Raw genomic sequence first — 21,740 nt, forward strand, 5'->3', positions numbered from 1 at the left:
GTGCTTAGACTCTAAGATAAGAAAGACTTGTGTCTGGCCTCTACCACCTGGTAGCTGAGTGACCTTGAGAGAAATCACTTAACCTCTTGGAATCTGTTTCTTCATCTGTAAAAAAGGGAGTGATCATACTCACTGACTCATCAGCTTGTGATGAAAATGAAGGAATCCATCCAAAGAATTCGGAACAAAACTTGGTACATAGTAAGTATATGATTGATATTATCTTGAATTAGTCTTATTACTATTGCTATTTTCAGTAGATAATCTGTTTCCCCCAAATAATTTATTGATTAGTCCATTTGTGGAGGCCGAGAAAAATTAAGGCCATCCCACCTAAAGTTTAGCATTAGCACAAGTACAGCCATCTCAGGCCCCTGTGAATAAGAGCTGAACTTTATGGGAAAAACTGCAGAATGTCCTCAATGTCCTCGGCAGGGAATCCCATATCAGAGAGACAACAGAGCCCACGCCCTGGTAGAAAGTCCCATATTAGAATGAGAGCAGAGCTCAATGCCCTTAAGCCCCACATCAGAATGTAGACAGAACTTGAGAAATTCCTCCACCCCTTCTGAAAATCCCCTAGACCAGCCTATAAAAAACCCAGCTGTAACCCACCTTGGGGTCCAAGTCCCTGCTCCGCTGTGTCGGGTATACTTGGACCCAAGCTCGAGCTTGCTAATAAACCCTCATGCGCTTGCATCGGTGTTGGCTCCTTGGTGGTTTCTTGGATTCGCAATCTTGGGCACAACACATTTCCCCCCTCGAAGATTTAGAATGCTACTTGTATTATATTCCCAATTACAGTATATGATTATATATATGTCTACACTCTCTAGTTTACTGCATTGTTCTATCCGTACTTTTCCATAACATAAGTACCTCATACTTTCAAGATAATTTTATAATAATAAGCATTCTTCTCCTGTTCCTGGCATTAATTTTGATGTTGAAAATTTTTTATGATTAAACACGGGGCTTTTAATTTGAGTCACACATCTAATTTGTTAAGAAAGCACAATGCTAATTGCCTTTCCAAAAAGCTGGAACAATTTGAGTTTTCAATATTATTCATGAATGTGCCCACTCCCACACCTTCCCTAACAACAGGTTTCTTCATATTCATCCCTCTTTGCTAATATATTTTTTTTTGTTATGAATCCAAAGGGTGAAAAATATCTCATTTTAATCAGCGTTTTATGACACATGGAGAATTGACATTTCTAAAATACTGCCTTTTCTACATTGCTCTACTTTTATTCAGGTCTTTTTCTTTTAATTTCCCTCAGTAAAGTTTTATATGGTAGTTTTCTTCGTTTAGTATGTATGCATTGCTTGTGAAATTTATTCCTTGGTATTTAATTTTCATTTTATTTTTGACTGCTTATGTAAATGGGCTTTTTCCATTACACTTTAATTTGTTTTGTTGGTATAAATGGAAGATATTAATCATTGGATATTAATTTTGCATTTATCTTCATATCAAATATGTAATATCTGAGTTTTTTTTCTCTTATCTAAATACATTATCTAGCGCTTTTAAAACAACTTTAAATAATAGTGGTGAAAGCAGCATCTTAATTTTGTTCCTGGAATTAAATTCAGTCTTTTCATTTATTCTTTTTACAATAAAATATAAGGCTTTTAATTTGAGTCATATATTATAGTTTTTCAGGAAGTATTTGTATTTTAATGGTTTAATTTTATAAATTCCTTTATTGGCATCTACCAGGATGTCCATATTTTTTCCTCTTTTGACTTATTAACATGGTAAACTATATTTAGGCAATTCTTATGGGATTCCTGTTATTGAACTCTGCATTCCTAGAATGCCTCCCACTTCATCATTATATATTATTCTGTTGCTCTGCTGTTGGATTATATTAGCAAATGTTTCTTTTGCGATTTTTGCATCAATACTTGAAAATACATACTTTTCAGTATTTTCTTCTCATTTGCTATCTTCATCAGGTTTGGGTTGGGTAAGACTATTATGCTGCCTTAAAAAAATAATTGGAGAAGCTTCCCTGTCATTCACTGTTCAAAAATAGTTTAAAATGCATGGACGTTATAGGGTGTTAAAAATCGAAGTTCAACTGAGTAAATTTGAATCTCTAATTGGTTTTATCAAATGATTCTTGAATTGGGCAGCATCCCATCTAACAAGTAGAAAATGGAAGGTTTTTAAATAGAAGAAGGGGTGAGGGCAGGGCAGGAAAGTTATTAGCGAAAGAAAAGGATTGTTCTAGGCAGGGTTGCTTTCCCTTAGGGACAAGAGTAGAGGGCTGTATTGCGAAGATTACTTCATCTTCCTTTAGGTGATGGAGGGGGCTAAGGTGGCAGAACAAGGCGCCCATCAGAAAATTCCTGACTGTGTAGACTACATCCCTGAGGAAAGTTGAAACTGCAATTAGATTATGTAGTAAGCCCCAGTTCTGGGACTTAGCCTAAGTGAAGCCATTTTGGGCGTGTGGTTTTCTTTTATCAGAGGATATGAATTCTAAAGGAATGATCTCTGTAGCCCAAGAAATGGATTTAAAATCTGGCCCTGCTACTTTTCTTTTGTTTTGAAATTTATAAAATGGGTATAATAAAATTAATCAAATAGGTCTCTTCAGAAGACATCATAAAATAATAAATGTAGAACACTTCGCATATGCCTTCCAAAGACATTAAATAAATGAAAATTGTATTATCAACTTCTTAAAAATATGAAAGATTTTGTCTGTGAAACCATCTACTTCTGACAATTTGAGGAAGGAGGAAATGTAGTTCTTTGATATCTTTATCAATTTATATCATAAATGGATTAATGATTATTAGTCCATTTCTGCTTTTTGTCTATTAGAGTCATTCGGAGAATTTATTTTTCTAGGAAACACCCATTCCAGCCAGGTTTCATAAAACAATAGAACTGTACAATGTATCCTCTTATAATTATTTTAATGATCTCTATGCTAGAGGTTTGTTTGCCTTTTTTTCCCTAATATATTCTCTTTCTTCTTAAGTATGATAACCAGCTGTTAATTTTTTTTATTTTCTTCTCATATGTTCAGTCTTATTTAGTAGTTCCATTACATAAATAATTATGTAAAATGATAAACACGTACCTATGTACTTAGGTACCATTCACTTTATTTTTTTATTATTTTTTATTTTTTTATTTTTTTGTAAATTTATTTTTTATTGGTGTTCAATTTGCCAACATATAGAATAACACCCAGTGCTCATCCCGTCAAGTGCCCCCCATCAGTGCCCGCCACCCAGTCACCCCCACCCCCCGCCCTCCTCCCCTTCCACCCCCTCTAGTTCGTTTCCCAGAGTTAGGAGTCTTTCTTTCATGTTCCCTTTCTGATATTTCCCACTCATTTTCTCTCCTTTCCCCTTTATTCCCTTTCACTATTTTTTATATTCCCCAAATGAATGAGACCATATAATATTTGTCCTTCTCCGACTGACTTATTTCACTCAGCATAACACCCTCCAGTTCCATCCACGTTGAAGCAAATGGTGGGTATTTGTCTTTTCTAATGGCTGAGGAATATTCCATTGTATACATAGACCACAGCTTCTTTATCCATTCATCTTTCGATGGACACCGAGGCTCCTTCCACAGTGTGGCTATTGTGGACATTGCTGCTAGAAACATCGGGGTGCAGGTATCCTGGTGTTTCATTGCATCTGTATCTTTGGGGTAAATCCCCAGCAGTGCAATTGCAGGGTCGTAAAAAAAAATTAATTTAAATTTAATTTGCCAACATATAGTGTAACACCCAGTGCTCATCACTCAGTTGCCCCATCCCTCCACCACCTCCCCTTCCACAACCCTTTGTTTGTTTCCCAGAGTTAGGAGTCTTTTATGCTTTGTCTTCCTCTCTAATTTTTCCCACTCAGTTCCTCTCCTTTCCCTTATAATCCCTTTCACTATTTCTTATATTCCACGTATGAGTGAAACCATATGATGATGTCCTTCTCCGATTGACTTACTTCACTCAGCATAGTACCCTCCAGGTCCATCCACATCGAAGCAAATGGTGGGTATTAGTCGTTTCTAATGGCTGAGGAATATTCCATTGTATGTATAAATATATATAGACCATATCTTCTTTATCCATTCATCTGTTGAAGTGTACCATTCACTTTTGAAAAACCTCAATATTTTGCTACATTTCATTCAGGCTTCCCTTTACTTTTTCAAAAAGTAAAACATTAGGGCAACCTGGGTGGCTCAGGGGTTTACCACCGCCTTCAGCCCAGGGCGTGATCCTGGAGACCCAGGATCGAGTCCCACGTTGGGTTCCCTGCATGGAGCCTGCTTCTCCCTCTGCCTGTGTCTCTGCCTCTCTCTCTCTCTCTCTCTCTCTCTCTCTCTCTCTCTGTCTCTCATGAATAAATAAACAAAATCTGTAAAAAAAAAGTAAAACATTAAAGATAGAATGAATCTCTGTTTGTATCCATCCTTTATTCACTTCTTGTTCCATGTTGCCTAGTAGGATCCTGAATTCTTTGTCAACACATGCCAAACTTTGTAGTTGATTCTATTCACTGAATGTTTTCAGCTCCTAGTACCCTGAGCAAATAAGAGGATGACACTTCCCACCCCCTTTGTGGTTGAAGGGGACCAACCCACCAATCCCCTAGAAGTAGGGGATTACTTCTAGCCAATAAGCAATGATTTGAGTTCACATGTTATTTTGAGGCCAGATCATTTAATTGTTCATCTGAGACCCTCAAATACTCTATCTTTCATGACAGCGAACAGTTTTCCAGATAGTGGGTGTTTTATCTGCCTGAGTCCCAGAATAAGGATGATGTGAAGGAGAACCCTTTAGCAACCGCCAATTGATATGTGACACGAGTGAGAAATAAATCTTTGGTGCTTGAGACTTCTGAGATTATTTTGTCACCTTGGTTGTTTTTATCACAGTACAGCCCAGACGGTCCTAATACATCCATAAACAACACGTGGTATGTTTTATATGTTTTAAATCTTTACATCTAGGCTGTTAAGCTTTTTAAGCCCTCTCACAACTTGCCTGTTTTTCATCTAATGTTATGTTCTTGAGATTAATTCATGTGATACGTGCACCTAGAGTTCTTTCAGCTTAAAGGCTGTTTATTATTCTGCTGCCTGAATGAACCATGATGCACTTACCCATTCTTCTATTAATGAGTTGTTTCCAATTTTACATTGTTAATAACAATGCCAGATTATTGCACATTTCATACAATACTAGGACAATTTTTTTTTCATACAATACTAGGACAATCCCAGGAATGGGATTATTAGGTTATTGAGTGCATGCATCTTCAATATTAGATCTTGTCAAAAATTTCTCCTCTCTGATTATAGACGTTTATACTCCTACCAGCACTACATGAGAACTCCTGCTTCTACATCCTGCCAACACTAGGTATTGTCAGACACTCTCATTTTTGTCAGTCTTATGGTGTTAATTGCACTTTCCTGATGTCCGGTGTAATAAAACACCACTTCGTATGCCTATTTTTCGTACAGAAATGAAATTTACATATACTTTGCCTTTTTTCCTCGTGTTTTCATTGAAATTTGGGAGTACTATTGTTATTTATATGCACTGTAAATACCTTCTCTGAGTCTGTTGCTTGTCCTTTCACTTTGTTTATATTTTGTTTTTTTCTACACAACTTTTTAAATTGCAGTTCCTGTCAAGGACTGTGTCTCAACCTATTCATTTATCATTTGACCTTATATTTTTACTGCTTTTAGATAAAATTCACACACCATATGATTCACCCATTTAACATGTAAAATTCAGTGGTTTTCAGTATATTCATACTTGTGTGCAACCATCACGGCAGTCCCTTTTGGAACATTTTTAGTACCTTAAAAAAGACCTCCAAACAGATCCTCCAAATGCTCATCCCTCCAGCCAGAAGCAATCAACTCTCTATCTCTATAGATTTCCCTGTTCACGCATTGCATATGAATGGAATCATATCTGTCATATTTTGTGACTGGTTTCCTTCAGTATGCATGGTATTTTCAGGGTCCACCCTCATCGTAGCATGGTTTGAACTTTTGTATGCCTCTTTAAAGAGGTCCTTCCCTAACCTGAGCCCATAATGCCCATCTCATCTTGTTTGTTTACTTCATTAAATTACATAATTTGATTTTTACATGTAAGTTTTCAATTTGTTTAGACTTGACATTTGTGTATGATTTGAGGTAGGGAATTATTTTTTTCCATGTAAACAACCAGTGGTACTAGCACCATTTATTAAAATTCTCCATCATTTCCCCTCAGATTTATAATACTACATCTATTACATATCAAGGGTCCATACAGTATAAGTTTGTTTCTAATCTCCATAATAGAATCCTTTTGTCCATTTGTCTGTAATTCCATGTACCATCCTGTCTTAGGTGCTATAGCTTTAGTTTTATCATAATTCTTGCTCTCCAATACAGGAAGCCCCTTACAATACTTTAATTGCTTTACTTATTCTGAGCACTTTACAAGTCCATTTAATTTTTAGGATCAACTTCTCAAGTTCCATGAAAAATTTCTTATTGTAATTTTGTTTAGGATTGCACTGAATTTGTACATTCATGGAAAACCGGTATATTTATTATTCATATTATTTCCAGACAAATGCATGCCATATATTTCTTTTATCTAGATTTATTTTATTATTTCATATAACATTTTATAGTTTTCTCCACAAAGAACTTGCATACTTTCTATTAATATTTTCCTCGGTATCTTATAGTTAGTTTTAAACCATATGCAAATAGCAGTCTTCATAAAAATACATTGTCTAATCATTAGGGTTGTGTAACAATGTGATTTATATTTTCTTGTCTCTCATTTTTTCAGTAGAATTTCCTTATTTGTTCTAATGGTTTTATAGCATAGGTTTTTTTGGCCTTTAATATAAACAAGCATATTACTTGGGAATACTGAACTTCTGTCTGTCTGTCTGTCTCTCTTTTTTCTTACTTTACAAGTTCTTACATATTTTTTTCACCTTACAATTCTGGCTATGACCTACTGTGCAGCGTTGAATATAAAAATGACAGCACATGCCCTTTCCTTATTCTTGACTTTAAATATTTCATCATTAAGTATGATGTTTGCTGAAGGTTTTTCAAAGTTACACTTCATCATATTAAAAAGATTGCCTTCGGGCAGCCCCAGTGGCACAGCGGTTTAGCGCTGCCTGCATCCTAGGGCATGATCCTGGAGACCCTGGATGGAGTCCCACATCAGGCTCTCTGCATGGTGCCTGCTTCTCCCTCTGCCTGTGTCTCTGCCTCTCTCTCTCTGTGTCTCTATGAATAAATAAATAAATAATCTTAAAAAAACAAAAATAAAAAATAAAAAGATTGCCTTCTATTCCTAGTTTTCTCAGCATTTTAAAAAATCAAGAATAGCTGAAATTTACAAAATGCTTTATCACTACTTACTGAGATGATTTTGTGATTACCTTCCTTTAACATATTAACATGATGAGTTACGTTAAATAGTTGACTCAATTTAAACCATTGTTACATTCCTGAGTAAAGCCTTCTAGTGGTATAATATAAGTACACACATGGACACACACACACAAACTCACATATAAATTTTACATATACACATTATTTTTGTATGCACATATATCTTACTGTATTTATTTTTTAATATTTTATTTATTCATGAAAGACACAGAAAGAGAGAGAAGCAGAAACATAGGCAGAGGGAGAAGTAGGCTCCATGCAGGGAACTCAGTGTGGGACTCCATCCCGGGACTTTGGGATCATGCCCTGAGCCAAAGGTAAATGCTCTCAACCGCTGAACCACCCAGGCATCCCTATTTTATTGAATTTATTTATTTATTTACTTACTTTTGAAATATTATTTATTTATTCATGAGAGACACAGAGAGAGGCAGAGACATAGACAGAGAGAGAAGCAGGCTCTATGCAGGGAGCCTAATGCAGGACTCGATCCTAGGACTCCAGGATCACACCCTGGGCTGAAGGCAGATGCTCAACTGCTGAGCCACCTAGGTGTCCCTATTTTACTGAATTTAGTTGGGTTTTAATATATTCAGCATTTTTCTGACTATAATCAAATGAGATTGACCTAAAGTTCTAATTTTCTTATATTACTTTTATCTTACCAAGGTCTCAATACAAACTTGGTAAGCATTCTATCATTTAAGATTTTCTAGACTAGTTTGTAAAAGATGGAAAGAAAGATTATTTGGTCCTTGAATATTTTGAAATGTAAACTTTTAAAATTCTAAATGCTTTTGTTTGGAGAAGAAGATAGTTGTTTTCTAACTACTGATTCAATTCCTGTTGTCCTCTCTCCTTCAAAGTTCTTCTAGGTGGACTAAGAATGAAATTGATACAAGACAAATTAGCAGGAGAAAATCAGATTTAATAGAGTACATATGGAGAACCCACACAGACGTGGAGATTCCAAACACAGTTAAACAAAATGAGGTATATATGTCATTCTGAACCAAGGAGAAGGGGTTGGGGTATGGGACTTTAAGGGGAAAGAATGCACTTCACAGGAAGATGAAAAAGAGTAAATGTTTGGTAAACAGATGTTTGCTGGGCCACTAGGAAACAATGAGACACAGAGGACTTGGATCAAACAGGTCTTATTAGGTTCCTCATTGTCTACCATATTAGTTTATGTCATAACATACCTACCTATAGTGCTAGCTCTCTTCCTGGAGCAAGTTCTCTACATAAATTATCTTTAGGCAACTGAAGGGGGAGGTAAAGAGCCTTTATTGAATCTCCTGAGTTTTGATTGCTTTTTAGCTAAAAATAATCTTCATGCCAAAGTGACCCATCTCGCAGCAGCCTGCTCTCTGCCCTTATGCTGTTATAAATTTTAGCCTATTCAGGTTTTTAAACTTTTCTACATTTTAAATTCAGTTTTGAAACTTCTTTATTCCCCAAATAATCATTACAGATATTGTTATTTCAAATAATTGATTCTTGTTCTGAATTACCAATGCATATTTGAATGGCTTTGTTCACAATTACTTCTGGCTTCTCATTCCCTCTATCTCAGTTAACCTTCCCTCTTTCTGAATTACATCTTTTATTATTTCCTTTAGTAAAGATGTGTTCATTGTAATGTTTCTCAGGACTTTCGTGGTCCCAAATCCTTATTTTGCCTCCTCTTTTGAATGATAATCTACCTAGGTATAGAATTTTAGGTTTACAGTTTTTTTCTCTCAAAATTTGGTAATTTTCATCCTATAATATCCTCGTTTCAATCTTGCTGTGAAATAGTATATTGTCAATTTACTTGCTATTAAGTAGTCTATGTCAAATTTTAGGTAATTGTGTTTTTTCTTTGTTTTCATCATCTTCAGTGTTATGAAGTTTCCCTGGGATATCTCTGGATATAATTTATGAATAAAATCTTTTCTGGCAACCTTTCCTTTTCCCTACTATTCAATACTTTTAGAGTTTATATTCAATAGTCTGTATTAACAATGACTGCCATTTGTAATAGGTGTTTTTAAAACTACACATTCTTCCCAACCATTCACTTCTGGATATTCCAATAATTTCCCTATGGGCTCTAACTGAGAATTGATTTCATTGATGGTAATTGCATTTTATTTCATCAAGTCCATTGGAGTGGATGAGTTTGCTCAGAGCGCTGTGAGAAGTGGCCATGGGTCAGAAGACTGAGAAATAGGAAAATATTGTCAGTGAGCTTATGAGGGTGATTTCAAAAGATGGGTAGGAACAGAATGCTAATTATAGAAGAGTGATTTGTAGGGAAGGCAGATAACAGATATAGGGTAGTGACTGGTGGGAAATGGAGGGGGCAAACGTTAAGATGGAAATGTCAAATTTAAATGTGGGTGTGACAAGTCAATGATGTAACTGGAGATAACACAAAACGGTTATTTTAAAAGTTAATTCCCTTACGAGATGGAAGGGGAAAGGATTGAAAACACACTTTAGAGCATCAGATACTCCATTATAACCAGAAGAAATGTGGAATTTGTCCCTACTTTAGAGAGAAAAGAGACAGAAGGACTGAGAGGTGGACAACTGCCCAGAGTTATAAAGTTACTTACTCAGGTTTAGAAGCCAAGCTCCATAGCTCTTTAACTCATAGCTTTAACAATTATGACTGTGTGTGACCTCATGTGATCCACAGCAGCAGTGTGAAGTAAGCCAGACTTATTATCTAGATTCTCCAGAAGAGGAACCTAAAATTCAGAGAGGTGAGGGACTTGTGTGAAAAAATAGCAAAAATGACAAAGTTGGGAATAAAACTCCATTCTCCTTAAAAGCTCATAGTTCTTCACATTTAATTATACTGCCTATGCCTATGTCCTGCCTTTTCATACATCTAAAGATTAGTGTTCTGTGACGGAAAGTTGTTCTCCAAGTGGGGATATTGCAGATACATTATACCAGTACTTCCCTCATAGGCTCATTGTGAGTCTTAAATTAGATAATAACTATAGATGCCTCCCATAATCCCTTACATCGAACAAGTACTCCATAAATGGAGTACAGTTCCTTCAACATTCTTTTACTGACTGCTTATCTTCTTTTCCTGATTCTCAGGTCTTTCTTCTACTTTTCTTTACCTCAGAGCAACTAGCATCTTTTTTGACCTTCTTTCCTTTGGTCTCAGTCCTTGATCATGGCTGCTTTCCTTAGCTTTCTCTCTTCATTGACTGCTGAGCTCAATCTCCTTCATGAAGCCTGCCAGGCTTTGGAGAAAAAAGGCTGGAATAAAACAGTGATAAAGAGACAAAGCTTAGAAGCCTGGAGGAAATAGGACATCAGTGACAGGAAGTATGAGGAAGTCTTGCGAGTAACAGTGAGCAGAGTTCAGAGACGAGGTGAATGCTAAGCAGGCATCTAACATTTGTGTGATAAATGGTACAATAAGACTAAAATGATCGTCTTCTCAAAAGTAATACATTCTACAAAGCACCCACACAGTAAAGACAGCAATTCCACTTTTCAGGTTTAAGCCTGAAGCTTAGACGGGGCCTATGTCTTTTTAATTTATTTGCAGATAACTTTATCATCAGGAACTGTAATTGCAGATTGAGTGTACCATCCGTGTATATATAATATCAATTACAAATACATTTACTCCAAGCCTGCTCCTACATACATTATCTCATTTAAACTTCATAACAGCCCAGTGAAGCAGCAAAGCTATTTTAATCTCCATTTCAACACAGGGAATAACCAAGGTTCAGAGAGTTCAGATAAATAGCTCCGGGTCAGACAGAGTAAGTGGAGGTACAGGATTTGCATACACTCATCAGACTCCGGATTCCTTCTTTTCCCCTTTTCTCACTCTGCTTCACTAAAGAAAACCCATGAAGGCTTGTTGATGAGTAAATTAACAAATAGTTGATAACAGGAAAACTCAAGGGTGTTTGCTTTCTGTGTTAATGACTTTTGTTTGATGTTCCTCTGATTTGTATGATGCAAGATTCAGGCTGGCGCCACCCTAATGATTTGTCCTGGCATTAAAAGTCTGCTTGCCCCTCTTAAAAAAAAAAAAAAAAAAAAACCTAGGTGGCTCTGGTTGAACATCTGGTTTTGGCTCAAATTGTGATCCCGGGATCCCCGGAGGGAGCCTGCTTCTCCCTCTGCCTATGTCTCTGCCTCTCCCTGTATGTCTCTCATAAATAAATAAATAAATAAATAAATAAATAAATAAATAAATAATTTTAAAAGTTTGCTTGCCCCTGCATCTGCACTATACTCAGCACAGGGTCTAGCAAGCTTGTGGTTTGTTGTGGTTGCTCTTTAGAGCAGCCTTGCAGATAGTCAGATAGGTAGCTTGAAAAAGGCTACCAATGTAAAAACATTGCTCTTGTTGCCTTTTCAACTTTATGTACATTGTCCTCTAACCCTTTCAAAAAGGATACTTCTAGGGTGCCTGGGTGGCTCAGTGAGTTAGGCATCTGCCTTCGGCTCAGGTCATGATCCCAGGGTGCCGGGATTGAGCTCCATGTTGGGCTCCCTGCTCAGCAGGGAGTCTGCTCCCTCTGCCTCCCCTGCTTGTACTCTCTCTCTCTCTCTCAAATACATAAATAAAATCTTTAAAAAAAGAAGATACTTCTAAATGGGTCTGTTGGTTTTTTTCTGGCCAACTCTGTCAATCTGCTGGAAAATGCACCTTTATAGGATTTTCAGGGTGTTAGGCAGATTATGGGACTGTACAAGTAGAAAGTATATTCACTATTTAATTTCTCTAAAGGAAACAGCAAGGATTTGAATGCATTATTTTGTACCAAATTGCTTTTTTGATGTGGTTCTTGTTTTCCTTCAACACGATGTAGAGAAGGAAGGACAGTAACTCAAAGAAAAGTATTTTCTTGGTCTAGAATAATGGTGGAAGCAGGTTACTCTTGATCTGCATGTCTGGATGTGTGTGCCTAGCGGTAGATACATTTATATCACAGGGCTCCTTCCCATTTAGCCACTGAGAGTCCTCTTGTGGAGGGGAGCTAGATAAAACCTCAATTCTCTCATTAGAGTCATGTGCTAGCTTGAAAAAGGGTGTCCGATTCTCTCTCAACCCCTATGCAGACCTCTTTTCAGGAAGTGTGAGCACCTCAAGGGCATGGCCTATGCCTCATCGTATTCCTGGTGTCCTGGTATTTAACAGAGTGGATCCTCAATAAGTATATCTAAAATAAATGAATGAATGGGTACATGTAAAGAATGAAGGGATAGGTGGATAAGTGGATGAAGAAATTAATGAATTATTCATTAAGAATACGAGCTGGGATGTCTGAGAAAGCAGTGAGGGCTAGACTGGGCAAAGCCTATAATTTATAAGGAGTCTGGGAAATGAAGCCCTTTCACCATCTTTCAGAGGATACTCAGATAATCTAATTTAGACATCTTAAAATAAGTTACACTTACTCACATGATGGATTAAATTCTCATGTTTACCATCTTTCTCTTCAGAAACAGTGCTGAAATGAGAATAAAGTGGCAAAAATGGCATAAAAATTAAGGACAAAGTAAATAAGGCAAGTTCCACTGTCAAAAAAGGAAACAATTTCAGCATTAATTCGACAAATACATATTGAATACCTGCTATGTGCCAGGCACTGTTCTTGGCACTGGGGACAAATCCGTGAGCAGAACAGGCAAAAATCCCTGCCACCCTATAGCTTATATTCTAGTGGAGGAGGTGTGTTTTCCAAAGAAACCTGGAAGTGGATGCAAGAGTGGTGATTGATTTAACAAAGTGGAGGAAGTTATAACATAAAAATGCCAACAGGGGGCAGACATAAATAGAGGCAAGGTGATTTTCCACACAAAAATCAGAATGGCTCATGTTGAAGTATCAGACACTGCAGTAAACAGGAGTGGGGAGTTGAAATGAAACCAGAAGGAAGTGTTGAAAGTCTGTGTGTAGAGCTGATGGACATCCAGATCTCCACCCTCACCCTCCACAGTAGTGACCCACTTTCTTTTCCTCCCAAATAAGAGATCAAAGGTTTTGTTTCTGAAAGCTGAACTTGGAAAGCTCCAGACTTTGGGAAACCTATCACAAAGGAGGCCAGGGGTGAGATACCGAGTTGAAAACAAAAGGATTAGGTGAAAGTGTGCACACTGAGACTCCCAGCCTTCCTTGCCTTTCCTCCTCACAGAGCAGGTTATGTCAACGTGGCATAATATTGGTAGATCATTCTCCTGGGAAACTGACTTCATAAATAAAAAAAAAAAAAAAAAAAAAAAAAAAAAACTTTGAAAGACGGATATTCCAGTGGTTCCTCAGTAAGGAGACCAGTTTACCACCTGATCCTCATGTACTTCCACCTTTGCAAAGTGACGTCTCCATCAGTGTGTACTTGGTTTTACTCTTAACTGTGAACAAGCAATGTAAAGATCATCTAATGTTTCAGAAATCCAGAGACAATGTAGGAAACATATTCAAAGAGAAAACATAAAATGGTGAATCAGGAATTATCAAAGAAATAATAATATAAGAGCTGAAGGACTCAAAACTCCAGATCTGAAAAGATTCCCCAGAGCCTCAACTCTGGAATTTCTGATTTATTGGTAAGGAATGGGGCCCCTGCTTTGGAAGCTTTATATAGCCCTAAAAATGATTGTAATGCTTACCTAGGACTGAAAACAAACAACTCTTCCAGCTATAACATGCATTTTCCTTTCTTTTTTTTTTTTTTTTTTAGTAGGTTTAGGTCATGTAGGCCAGCAAACACACTGACATATAAATATTTTTCCTGTGAAATTATAATAGTGTGTCTATCATGGTGTAACATGAAAAACCAAGGGCAGAGGGATAGGGCTTCTTTTTCCCAGTCTGGGATTCAAACAATGCCTTTTTTCCCCTCTGACTGTGTGTAAAATATATTTAAAAAAAGTAACAATAAACTTCTGTTTGACGATTAGCCAGTAAAATAGTTACAAAGCCTTTTTTTGTATAAGCTTGTATATTTCCTCTTAAAAACACTTTTATTTTTTTAAAAAACAATGCCCATATATGGGCAGCCCTGGTGGCCCAGCGGTTTAGCGCTGCCTTCAGCCCGGGGTGTGATCCTGGAGACCCCGGATCGAGTCCCACATCAGGCTTCCTGCGTGGAACCTGCTTCTCCCTCTGCCTGTGTCTCTGCCTCTCTCTCTCTCTGTGTGTGTGTCTGTCATGAATAAATAAATAAAATCTTAAAAAAAAACAATGCCCATATCTTTATGTAGATTACTTTGTAAAATGTTGGACCACCAAGGCCATGCCAAACTTGACTACAAGTAGAAAGACAGAACCCAAGGGCAAGAAGGATGAGCTTCTAGATACCTGTTCTAAAGAGCTATTTTTGTAAAATCATATAAACTGTCTAATTCCTGGAGCAAGTGGGAAAGCCTGACAAGGTAGGAAAAAGCTCTTGGTGCTGAAGGTACTCACATCATCTGACGGCTTCCTCTGCTGTCCTAAAGCTATATTTGTTCTGACCATAGCAGGTGAAAGGGAACCCCTGTCAATGCTGTTTGTTTGCCCTCTCCAATAATTTTCTGTCCTCTTAAGAACTGGATTCTCAGGGTAGATGGTAATAAAATGTTAAAGTGACCAACTTTGAAATTGGTTATGAGAATCTTTTATCCTTAAAAGCATCACCTACCAATCAAATATATAAGAACTGGGACCAAGGCAGATGTGCCAACAGAACCAAAAGGAAGTCATCCCTTGACCAGAAGTATCGATGGTTCTCTCCTTAGATATGAACTGTTCCACCTTGTCTCTGCTGAGACAATTTTCCAAAATATATTCATTCATTCACCACATTTACATTTATATTTTATTGCCAATACTTGAGGTCGGTATTCATTAGTTCAATCTGCCAACCCCCCTCCACCGAGCGCCAACTAGTTGCATAGCATGGAGCTAGGTGTTGTGAGGCTGCAAAAATGAGTTGCATGAAGGTTCTATCCTTCCTGTAGCTGAAGGTTTCATGGGTATAAATATGCGTACATTACTAAAATAAAATATAGCAGGGCACACAATTCCTCACAGGAAAAGAACATTAATTTTTGGAGTAATGTGGACTCAAGTCTACAACTTTGTGGTCTCATAATCTTGGAAGTTATTTTAACTTAATGTCTAAATTTCCCACCTCAGTAGCTGCATATTTGCATATGCATATGTAGTGTGCCGGATAAATTAAATAATATCCACATCAATCTGGCATATAGTATGACTTCAGCATATTTTTACTTAGCCACTCCCCCTCAGCCAATCATCCCAGCACCCTAAATATTTAAAGTTGCCTTGAAGTTCAGAGGAACATGAAATATTTGGTGGTGTTTTGCTTCTTTCTTGAATGATCCAATGTAAGACAGATTTACGTGGCAACCCACATATAGTTCTCTCAAAACTCAAAATAATACCTTTACTAAGACAATTTGGAGTGGTGACTTACTGTGTGGCCTTGGATCCTGCTTCAGAGACATCTGGCATATATTATCAAGAATACCATTTTATTTAAAAAGCTCGTAAAGCTTCATCCTCAGCTATTACTGATTTAGGAGTAGCAGATATATGGAAACTTTCACACTCTACTGAACGGGATTATATATTCTTCTCTTACCCACATAACTCATATTTCCAGACTGACTTCTAAGTTCCTCACTTTCTGATTAATGATGTGAATAGCATGGCTCTAGGCAGTGTTCTCTTATCTGACCATGCCACAGACTCACTTTCAGGTGACCTTCAGGAAGCATTAGGCAGCATTTCTGCAAAACTTTCTTTAGTAATGAACATTGGAAAAGAAAGTCATGATTGTGATTTTAAAATGATATAGAGAGTACAGAACACACATACACGAGGACTCTGAATTGCTTCTCTCTCTCTCTCTCTCTCCACACACACACACACACACACACATATATACATATAAAATAAAAGACAGCCAATATATATATTAGTTTATATATATATATAAAACTGATTGACATCAGTTTTTTTTTCTGGAGCAAAGTATCATTAATTACAAAAATAAACTAACTGGCAAAGTCCTCATTAAAGATAAACGCGAACTGGGAAGAACATGTGGATAAATCATTCCCTGCCTCATTCAGATAGAGAGGAAACATTTTGACTCCGGAGGGAACAGTGAGAAATGTGTATATTATAAAGTTATATGTTTTAATAACTTCACCTCATTCTATTAAGCCTCTAACCCCACTGGAATCATAAAAGGTTAATATTGAGATGAACCCTAAGAACATAAATTAGGCATTGGCCATTACATCCCCCCAAATGAGCCTTAAGCTATGTAACACTTGATCAGCAGGAATTTCCTTTTTTATTAAAGAAATGAAGATACACTGCATTGAATGATATTATTGAGAATGCCTAAATTTTCTCATTATCCTACAAGTGCTTAAAATTGCTATTACCGATTTCTGCAGGCCAAATTCCAGGTCCCAATGGACCCCTGCTGAGTTTATGGAGTACTCGCAGGGAATGTGTTTCAATAGCCCGCAAATACATACTTATACAGTCATATTGGGTATTTTCAGGAGGAAATGAGATCTTTTATTTTTATTCTATCTACAAAGAAGGGTCAATCTGAAATGGTATGCTGGAGCTACAGGCCACACATCAAAACTGAGGCATCACCAAAACTATTCTTCATTTATGAACCTTTTATGATATTGAAACACCACCAAGTTATCTATCATTTCTTGCTCCTTAGGTGGCTTCATTTTTCAACATTAGATATTACTACTTCACATTTGCTATTCAGCAATTTTAAAAGTGACACTTGTCCAATAAAAATGGTTGGATATCCTTTGCAGAGACATGGCACTTCTGGATTGCCATCTATTGCATCAACTTATAAGAAGAAATCCCCAGGTGGTAAATAAGGAAAGTGTGAGTCTATCATGGGAAAAACAATTGTATGCAATTTGAGTTTTTTTTTTTTTTTTTTTTTTTGGCTTCTTCTGTTTTCAAAACCAGTTAAATTTAATTCATAGGTCTCAAAATCCCTTTTTCTTTAGTATTTGTGATGAAAAGTTCTCAAGATTCAAAATACACACAAACATTAGCTGTTTTAGTTTGTGGCACAAATTGCTTAATAAATATCTTATTGTATATTATAATCATTAATAATAAGCATTAATTAATGACACATTAATAATCATTCATTATAGCATAATGAATGGTGTGATACATATATTTCTAAAATAGTGCCATTTATCCAATCTAAAATTGATTTTTCTTTCAAAGCTTCTTTTAGTATTTCATTAATTATCTTGAAAAGATTCTAATTTAATCGTCATATCCAAATCCAGAAACACTAGTCAGTGGTTCTCATGATTCAGATATCTCATCAAAACACTGGAAGAAAAAATAGGCAAGAATTTAATTACTGAAATGATGTACTTTGTCAAAACAAGTATATTGAATTTAAAGTAATACAGTGTTTGGGAAGTTTAATGTTCTCTTTTAGAAAATATTCACATTTTCATGCATTTGATCTTCTTAACCAGGGAGATAGACAGGCAAAGCCTCAATGTTTTTTGGCTACAAAATAAGGATAATCGCTCTTATTACATAGCACTGCTATACAAATGAATGACATAATATATATAAGTCATCTACTAAAGACACCAGCAGATAGTAGTAGCTCAAATATTTTTGAAATGAATTAAATCTTCCCATTTTATCATGTGTGAAAATTCCAATTGAATTTGTTTTAATGATATGCCCAAACTTATAGATATTAATGATAGTCATGTTACCAGAATTTATGCCTTACTGATTCTTCTGAATTATTTCTAAAGAGGAATTTTGAATGTCCAGTATAAGTTCAATTCTTCCGATACTGTTTTAATCAGTATGACTTGAACCTATTAATTTCTTTTTAGGAAATATTTTTGGTAATGTATTCCAGAGAACAAATAGATTAGAGCATGTTTCAAAATTGCTGTAACCTAACCATGCAATACGTTCAAATCACAAATTTGACCTATATCACCTAGCACCGTAGCATGGAGATAGTAGAAAGGATAGATTATTAATAGCTACAATTGATTCATCACTTATTTTGTACTAGGTACATAAGTGCTTTACACGGATCATCTCATTTAATCCTTGAAACACCTTAAAAAGTCTACTCTCATTATCATTACTTTATGAACAGGCAAAAATAAAGCACAAAAAGAGGTTAAGTAACTTTGCCCAAGGTCATAGAAGTAAGAAGTGGGAGAGGAAACTATTTTAACCCAAGCAGAATGGCTCTAGTCTAGGGTCTATACTCTTAATCTCCATGCTCCACAGCTTCTATGGATGATATGTAACTAAGAATAGATCAGTTGAAAAAAAAAAAAGAATAGCTCAGTTGAAATGCAAAACAATACAGTGTATTAGCCAAGGATATCAAAATTTGACTGTTGGAGAGACTTTAAAGAGAGGAAAATGAGGGTTTGGAAAAGCAAAAGGAATGTGAATGGATGCAGAGCAGAGGGAACAGTTATTCCAAAGCAGCTTTAAGTGAGAGTGAAAAAGCAGATGGAAATGGAATCTGTAACGTGGAGACTGCACTCCTATCTCTTATCTTTGTAAGGGACTGAAGTGTGTAGAGAGGCTAATAGGACCAGGAAAGAACATTCTGGAATGTTCTGGTGTGGTCTAATGTAGATAAAGTCATCATGTGCTATGTTAGGGAAGGTGTGCAGCCATAATCCAGTAGGCTGGGATGGGGAATTGAGACTGCATCAATGCGCAGCTATGGCATGGAGAGAACACCACTAATGCATGAATAAAGAATGGCTTTTTCAGCTCACGCGTCTAAATTGATTACATTTCTGAAACCGGATCAATAAGACTCTCAAGGCCTGAGGTAACAAGGAAGAGTTCATACAAGTGAGAATTGGAAGGAATGGGAAGGCTGCCAAAACATGATGAAACTGGGTTTGTGTGGCTCAAACACAAACTGGGTTTGTGTACCTCAAATTCACACACATACGCATATATACACAGTAATCGACAATTTCCACTCTACATTTTCCTTAAGACTGCTTTTTAAAAATATATTATTATATTTTATTCAAGGTGTTAATTATTATCTAATATTATGTGTGATTTCTTCCTTTATAAAATTTAGTTATTTTTGACAATACTTGTAAATAGCTTATATCATATAGTGTGAGGAGAATAATCTTTTGCTCCAAATGTATAGATGACATCTTAATCACCTCGGGCTGCTCTAAAAAGTACCATAGACTGAGGGGCTTAAACAACAGAATTTTATTTCTCATAGTTCTGGAGGCTGGAAGTCCAAGATCAAGGTGCCAGCAGGATTAGTTTCAGTCAGAAGCCTCTTGGCTTGGCTTGTAGGCAGCTGCCATTTCTCTTGTGTGCTCATATGGCCTCTTCTTTGCATACTTGAACAGAATGAGAGAGAGAGAGAGAGAGAGAGAGCGAGAGAGAGAGAGAGAGAGAGAGAGAGAGAGAGGAAAAGGGAGAGGAGAGGGAGAGGGAGATAAACACCTTCTGGCGTCTCTTCTCATAAGGGAACTAATCCCATCATGAGGTCTCCACCCTCATGACCTCATCTAAACCTAGTTACCTCCAAATGCCCCATTTCCAAATATCACTGTGGGGGGATTGGAGTTTCACCATATGAATTTGTGGGGGACACAATCATTCAGTCTATAACATATGAAAATTATATATATTGTAAACTTTTATGCTACATGCTGGTGAAACAAGTTTCAAACATTTGCACATAATGGTGGAACAAGAAATTACTTGTAGCGGTTTATTCCAACTTTAAATCTATAAAGACAGTCAGAAATATCTTCTTCAGATCTCAATTGCTTGCCTATATATTGCCATTATTTTTTAACTTTTCTAATACATTTTGGTCAGTCAGATTCTAATCAATGAAAATCGGATGTTCTACTAGAAAGACCTTTATTTTTTTTCTTTTTGTTTTGTTTTTATTGAAGTTCGATTTGCCAACATATAGTATAACACCTAAGTTAGAAAGATCTTTAAATTGGAGGTCAGGAATAGAGGGTGAGGGGTGTTAAACTTGGCACTGATTTGCTAGGTAAATTTGACCTGCTCTTTCTTAGCCTCACTTTCTTTCTGGAAGAAAAAATGTGGTTGAACTGAATGATGTTTTAATGTGTCACTTGAGGGACCAAATGACGCTTTTCCCCCATATCTGTGATAGTTTTAGTCCTTAAAGTCCTGCCTACCAGGAAACTTCCACCCTATCATGTGAAAAGTTCTGATTTCTCATTATTGATGGGGACAGATGGAGAAAAGCACAGGGGTTGATCTCAGGACCCTGACGTCACAACCTGAGCAGAAACCAAGAGTCAGAGGCTCAACTGCCTACACCACTCAGACGCCCCTCAAACTGTTGTTGTTGTTGCTTTATTTCTAAGATTTTTGAGGGGCATCAGTCAGTTAAATGTCTGCCTATGGCTTGGATCATGATCCCAGAGCTCTGGGATCAAGCCCTGAATTGGGTTCCCTGCTCACTGGGGAGTCTGCTTCTCTCTCTGCCCTTCCCCCTACTCATGTGCAGGCTCTCTCTCAAATAAATAAATAAATTATTTTTTTAAAAAGGAGATTTTGATTAAAACTATAAGAAACATAGAGCAAAAGATACAAATTAGACTTTGCTTATCTATATTTAGCAGATACTGCAAAGGTAAACTATGGCAAATTCCTTTCAGTTTATAAACTTTTTACGGAAGAAAATTAAAAGATCTTTTCTGGTAAATGTTCTATAGACCTTGTCCACAATCCTGCTAGAAAGGAATGTGTTTTGCTTACCTAAGGCATTGAGGCTTTCATAGTGAAAGTGTTTGGATGCTCCATCACACAGAAAACATTTGATGAGATTTTTACTTTATAGAAATCGAAGGAGATAGCCTCCTTAGAACTGTGCAGAGAAGATGGCTCTCACTGCTATTGGCCATAGGAAACATGTTAAAGTGGTGGCCTGCCATAAAATCATATTTTCAAAGTGTGGTTAAAGAAAAATGTTTTTCTGTACTTAGTAAATGCATCGAGGATGAAAATGTGGGAAAAAAATGATAGTAAAACAAAGTATATCCTGCTTCTCCAAAACTGTTTGATGATCTTCAAAGAGGCCGTAAGTTGCCTAGAAAAGGATAAACTGACCGCACTTGAGCTCTTCAGTGTAATGTATAGATTTCAACAAACACTCATACAGAAAAAGAAAAA

The 21,740-nt window shown here is 36.6% G+C and overlaps 1 long non-coding RNA gene across 2 annotated transcripts in view; it reads right to left on the reverse strand.

The window, feature by feature from the left end:
* Positions 1-3,305: 3,305 nt before the first annotated feature.
* The window catches only part of LOC125754633 (uncharacterized), a 47,805-nt gene continuing 29,370 nt past the window's right edge, over positions 3,306-21,740 (reverse strand). The window contains exons 2-5 of one of the 2 annotated variants that reach the window (XR_007409370.1): positions 12,924-12,972; positions 10,609-10,750; positions 10,087-10,221; positions 3,306-3,684 (exon numbers count right to left, since the gene is read on the reverse strand). This is a non-coding gene — a long non-coding RNA (uncharacterized LOC125754633). Of the gene's footprint in view, positions 3,685-4,355; positions 4,402-10,086; positions 10,222-10,608; positions 10,751-12,923; positions 12,973-21,740 lie in introns of those variants that run through there. The other variant, XR_007409371.1, reaches the window with a different exon arrangement.

This window comes from Canis lupus, chromosome X, assembly GCF_003254725.2.
Source record: "Canis lupus dingo isolate Sandy chromosome X, ASM325472v2, whole genome shotgun sequence".
In the NCBI taxonomy this organism is placed as follows: domain Eukaryota; kingdom Metazoa; phylum Chordata; class Mammalia; order Carnivora; family Canidae; genus Canis; species Canis lupus.